This window comes from Rattus norvegicus, chromosome 3, assembly GCF_021556685.1.
Source record: "Rattus norvegicus strain SHRSP/BbbUtx chromosome 3, alternate assembly SHRSP_T2T, whole genome shotgun sequence".
NCBI classification, from domain to species: domain Eukaryota; kingdom Metazoa; phylum Chordata; class Mammalia; order Rodentia; family Muridae; genus Rattus; species Rattus norvegicus.
The window spans coordinates 36,944,403-36,951,027 of record NC_141536.1 but is presented as its reverse complement, the minus strand read 5'-3'; the positions used below and the strand labels follow the sequence as shown (position 1 = coordinate 36,951,027).

At 37.1% G+C, this 6,625-nt stretch overlaps 1 pseudogene; it reads left to right on the top strand.

The window, feature by feature from the left end:
- The first annotated feature begins 5,420 nt into the window (after positions 1 to 5,420).
- Positions 5,421 to 5,645, top strand: Ndufb1-ps2 (NADH:ubiquinone oxidoreductase subunit B1, pseudogene 2; annotated as a pseudogene).
- The last annotated feature ends 980 nt before the right edge of the window (positions 5,646 to 6,625 follow it).

Genomic DNA, 6,625 nt, shown 5'->3' with positions numbered 1-6,625 from the left:
AAAAGAAAAAACTAATACATATGATCAAAATTCATGGTGTGAAAATTTCAAAGAGTCAATAAAACATTATTTTAAAATTAAAAAAATTAAAAATAATAATAACAACAATAATAAACTATATAATTGTACTGGATAAGAATACTGAAAAGACTCATGAGCTCGTACGGGTCTATTTACCAGATGAAGAATAAAAACAGCATCGAGAGCAAGACAGCAACGAAGTACATTAGGGACATCCAGCTGAAACGTCAGGTCACCTCTCTGTCACTAGGGACATAGGTACTTCGTCTCCAGAATGAGAAACAAAGGTTTGACAAGATAGCTCAATCTTGGGGAAGCCAAGTGTAGTGGTGTAGAGGGCCGCAATACGTTCGCCACCACTAGATGGCGCTGTCTTCCACTGCGCCCCACGTGGTAGGTCAGGATAGACTCCGCCATTACAAGATGGCGCCAACCTTCGCCGCGCCAGCTGGCCCCCCTTTCAGGTAGTTAACTGTGCGCATGTACAAGAGTGCCTTCGTGCCAGGTCTTTGCCCACTCCGGAGCGTGCCTTATGAGATCATGGGTAACAACCAATCAGGTGTGGGTGCGCTGCACGAGGGTTTTATAAGCGCCCCATGTTGGCGCGGCGTGGCTTTCCTCTTCTAAGATTAATAAAGTTGGTCACAGTAAGGATTTCTAATGTCCGTGTGCTCCTTGCCGGCGGGAGGTCGCGCGCGGGACATAGTGGATTGAACTAACCCCCTTTCAACTAACCTTGAAACCTCAGAATGTGACCTCATTTAGTAATTTTTGCTGATACAGTAACAAGTAGAGATGAGAACATACTGGCTTAAACTCTAATTTCTGTGAGAATATCTTTATAAGAAACAGGAGGGACTGGATAGGTGGCTCAGCAGTTAAGAGAACATATTGTTCTTCCAGAGAACTGGAGTTCTGTTCTCAGTAACCATGCTGACAATTCTAGCTTCAGGGAATCTGGTCTCCTGTTTTGTACTCTACACACACCCATACTCATATAACGTACATTCCCAGACAGACAACACATGTAAATAAAAGCAAAATAAATTGAGGAGGGAGAAGAGAGACACACAACACACACGATGTGTCAAAGAGGCATAGGTTACAATTTTGGAGCCTCCACAAGCTGGAGCAGACAAAGAGAATTCTCCCCATGAGTCTTCAGCAGGACTAAGGTCCTGCTGGGCACTCTACAGTCATTTATTCTCTGCATTTTGACCAGTTGTGGATTGCTGCAATAGCCACTATCTGTTGCAGAAAGAAGCTTACTTATTTATAGATATAAACATGAAGAGAGAATACCGTCAGAGATTGTCCTGGTTTAGGAAAGTGGCAGTAGTATGTTCTCCTTTAGGTTCATGATCTAGAATCTGGTAATTGCCTAGATTCACAGTGGGGACCTGAATTCCCTCCTATTTGGAGGATCTTAAATCTAGGTGGCTGTTAGTTATCTCCAAGATATGCATGCCACTGTTGCATCCATGGCTGTACCTTGCTGTGCTGATCATTGGGATTTCTGGTCTTTACAAATGGAATGGATTTTTAATTGCTTTTATCTCGTGGCAGCTTGCATAGCACCTCAGGATGCTACGAGAAACCAGCTTTCAGAGAAGATCAGTTCCAGCTCTCTTTCATCCCAACATCCAGCATTCGTTGTCAGTTATTTTCTTGATCTTAGCTTTTCTGATGAAATCTCAAAGCATTTTTTCTTTGCATTTCCTTAATGATGAAAGATGTTGAACACTTCCTAGGACATTTCTTAGCTATTTTCATTTCTTCTTTTGAAAATATTTGTTCAGAAATTGTAGTTTATTTTAAGTTGGATCATTTGTTTTCTTGATCCTCTTCCTCCTCCTCTTCCTCTTCCTCCTCCTCCTCTTCTTCCTCCCCCTCTCCCTCCTCCTCCTCCCTCCCTCCTCCTCCTCTTATTCCTTCTTCTATCTAGATTCAGGATACTAAGCTCTTATGAGATGTGCACTAGGCAAAGATTCTCCTACTATGCTTCATCTCCTTTTGCCTTTGTTGTACAGCACTTTTTAGCTTCATAATGTTCCATTTATGGATTGATAGCTTTAATTCATGAGTGAATAAAGTCTTATTCAGAATGTACCCACTATATATGTATCTTCTAGGGTAATGGCTATATTTTTTCCTACCAGTTTAAGTGTTTCATGATATACATTGAGGTCTTTGATCCACTCGGATATTTTCGGGCAGGGTAATATTTTATTCTACCTTTGTTTGACAAAGCCAGAATTATATAATACATTATTTGACATCCATGCTGTCGCTTAACCCATGTCCTGGCATTTTCAATAGCTTTCAGACCTACCTTGTTCTCTTTAATGATGACCCAATAATTCTATTGTGTAAATGAACAAAATGTATCTAGTTAATTCTCTGTTGTCATGTTAGCATGCTTTTGCTACTTGCTATTAAGATAATTGTTCAGTGAATAGCTCTGGAAGCATGGATAAGCAGATTTCACTCTATGCATAATGCAAGGGTTTTTTGCTTTTTACTGTTTTATAACAATAATGAAAGCAAGTGGGATAACCATACCATCTCTTAATTATTTCTAAAAACAAAACAAAACAAAATAAAATAAAGTAAATGCTACAGAATTTTATATTTGGTATTTTATGTAATCTTCACAGGATTTGCTACATAGCTAATTATTATCCCTGTTATCTTGAAATGCATATTTTCTACTTAAGAAAAGTGTGCATTTATAGAATATTTAGAAAATTAAATTAGTAACATTTGATGATGACACATTTTTACCTGTTCAGGGAAAACTTCCCTTTTAACAAGTTGTCTGAATGACTTCTTCCTATGCAGCTATTTTACAATTTTTATACTAGTTTTTAATTTAATTTTTTGAGACAGGTTCTTGCTCTGTAGCTGAAACTAGCCTTGACCTTGCCAAGTAGCCAAGGCTGTCCTCAAACTCTAAATCCTCCTGTTTCGGCCTCCCAGTGATGGGCTTATAAGCAGGAGTCACCAGGATTGCTTTTTATTTAATAGCATACTATTCCCTGTGTTCCCTCTCCAGATAACTATTTCTTAAAATGCTGCATAATAGGCCCTCGCAGCCTGCACATGCCACTGCTCTTCTGGTTTGACTTACTCCTGCCACAACTATGCACTAAAGGGTAGTTTGTTTGTTTGTTTGTTTGTTTGTTTGTTTGTTTGTTGAGTACAGAGATCTTGTGTGCTTTCTGTCATAGCTTTTTAAACTTTTTTCACTTGTGACCCCATTTTCCCTGAGAAATTTTTAAACCATAGTATGTAGGTATATAAAATCAATGAATAAATTAAATATTTCCTGATAATAAATTATAAAGAAATTGATCTTAAAAAATTCTTTAGTGTATATACAATTTATTAAAGATGGAAGTGAATTTGCAACAATTAGATGAATATACTTGTTTAATTTTCTATAAGAATTAGATCATCTAAACATTTAGTTCTTCAGTATGTTGAGAATGGCCAATGTTTTTCATAGTTGATTACTATTCTGTGTAGAGGAATTTTAATGGCTGTTCTGGCAAGGGATCACATCCAAAGACCTTCTAGGTGTGTGATCTGGCTGGAATACAGCATGCCCTTAGTATACACCTTTAATCCACAAAAATGAAGGTAAAGTTAGTTTGTAGAAGGACAATGCTTGAAAGTGATGTATAATTGAGGAGCAGACAAAGTGATGAATCTCAGAAAGATTTGACAGAATGAGACAGAGATAGGATATGGCCAACTCTCACAAGAACAACGAAGGAAAGAGAGGCTACTTAAGAGATAGTGCAGCGAGAGAGAGAGAGAGAGAGAGAGAGAGAGAGAGAGAGAGAGAGAGAGAAGGCAGTTTTACCAGGACAGTTTTAAAGAGACAGGTTGCAAGTGAAGACAGAATGAGTCAGAGAATAAAAAGGAACTTAGAGGCCAAGCAGAGCAATTCAGTGAAAAGCTGAAAGAAGCCAATTTGAATCAGTCAGCTTGGTGAGGAGTTTTGAGCTGGAACAGCTGAATTGAACCACCCAGCCAGAGTTCAGGAAGAGGTAGGAAGGGTGAGCCTCTGGGACGACAATGACATAATGTGAATATAAGATACTTTTACAATTCTGACCAACTCCAAAAAAAAACTATTTTGCCTAAACCCGTAGTACAAAATGACAGAAATATGGCTATTTCAGAATTGTTGGAATACTGCCTGAATCCTAAACCAAAATTCTTTTATTTCTTTTAATGAAATGCAAGTTAGCAACTCAAATGACTGTATTAAAATCAAACATCCCAACACAACAGTATCCAAATATTATTAATTTCTATATTTACTTGTTGCAAAATGATGTTAGGAAGATAAATATCGAGTCTTTGTTTTCCACAATTAAACCAATATTTCTGTAGCAGTAAGAAATTTTGTGTACACAGAGAAAACACTGCAGTTCATAACGTGCAACATAGTTTCAGATCTGAGCCAAGAGGTTGTGGGTGGCTGCTAGCACAGCACAGCATGAAGGCACGCACAGTACAAGATGTGCACACTCTTCATTCAGAACAGAAGCTACTGTGAAATTGTTTTATACAACACAAGAAGGATCCAGACACTCCTGAGTGTTGTCATACATCTCATTTAAATTAATCTGGGGTTGTTAGGTATTCAGAAACTTGGTCCCAAATTTTTTCAAACCCCCCCCCCATGTTTACTTACAGGGCAGTGACCCATAGTTTGAGATCCTGTTTTATGTCACTTCTTTAGGATACATCCAAAGAAGTTGAATTAGGAGGTCAACACACTGAAATTCTATTAGTGGCTTCCTGAACTGTTTCTTCTGGGCCATCAAACTCCTTATTCTAAGCTATAAGCTTAACACTCTTACAGTCCTTTAGCTTAACTGTAGTAATGCCAGTTAATAAAGATACTTTCCTTTCCATGTATTATCAGAATTTTTTCTTTTTATTTATTTGTTTGTTTGTTTTTCTAGACAGAATCTCGGGCTGTCATGAAATGCACTATGAAGACCAGGATGGCCCTGAACTCGGAAACTGCCTCTGCCTCCACCTCTCTGCCTCCACCTCTCTGCCTCCACCTCTCTGCCTGTGCCTTACAAGTTCTGGTACTAAGGGATGCATCACAATCCAGGTAGCACATGCCTTGCATTTCAGCACTAGGGAGGTAGAGGCATGTGGATCTCTGTAGGCCAGCTTGGTCCACAGGACAAGTTTCAGGTCAGTCAGGAGTACACAGAGAAATCCTGTCTCAAACAAAACAAAACAAAACAAAGAAACAAACAAAAACTTGCATGGCTACACCTGGCTCAAGAAATTTTTTCTCAGGTCTCTAGGCTCTATGCTACTGTCCTTGGTCATATGGTCATGCTTAGCACCTGGCTATAATTAGGATGAACTTACTTCAGCTCTTAGGTGACTACTGGGTTCATATACTTGTCCATACGGAACTTGTCTTTGAGTGTTATCTAGACAGGAAAGATAATGAAAAGCTAACTGTCTTCTAGAGTAAGACTGTGCTGTCTCAAAGTCAACTGAGGCTCCAGGAAGAAGTTATCAGAAGTGAAAGCTGTTGTAAAGCACAGAATGGCCACTTTAAAAAGCTATTGGAGAAATAAAAACATGGTTATTATTTTTAAAAGAGAACTACATGAATAAACACATTATAATAAAAACTCTGCTACAGTTACTTTTCCATTGTCCTATTGTTTCTCTGTTCATATCATTTTGGAAGAATATTGTAAGATAAAATAATGTGTACATTAACAGAATATTTTTGAGATGCTATGTGAATATATGAACTTATTTTATGTAATATGTTAATACTATATATTTGTAAATTTTATAATGGAATATGACTTGCCTGCAAGGGGAATATGTGTGTGTGTATATATACATAATTATATACATACAAAATGAAAGTCCATGTCTTACTGGCAAACAGATGAATAGGAACTCTTAATGATCTTGATTTACAAAAAAGAATTTTCATATCTTTTTTTCAGCCCTTTTCCATACATGGAGTATGAAACTTTGATTCTCAATAAAACCATTTTAAGAAATCTGTTTGATTCATCCTTTTCAATTTTTAACTTAAAGATTTTTCAATTTAAAGAAATTTCTTCCATCAATTACATAAAATGTTTCTTATTAAATGCCTTTATGGTACTTAAAAGAAAGGTTCCCACTTTTGTCTTTCCCAACTTGAATACAAATGGAAATTTTCTCAATCTGAAAGTACAATTTCATGTAAAATTGCTATAGAACAAATGTTATTCTCTATGTATTATATATCAATACAATCTTGTAAAATCCAATTCCAGGCATTAGCTATGTTTAATGCAAAAGGGAGAATGATTCTGTCATTACGGTTTTAAATCCAGCATTATCGACTTTCACCTTAGGCAGATTTATTCAATACTAAGAATTATCATGGGTTATAACTTGCCTAGAGGCAATAATTACTCCCTCAGTATCTAATACAAATATATAAAGTCCTATATTTTTACAATATAAGTTTTGCTGACATGGTAGTTTTTTTGAGAGATTAAAGTTCTAGCAGCAAAGCCAATACCCACAAAAGATTCTGGGTAGTCAG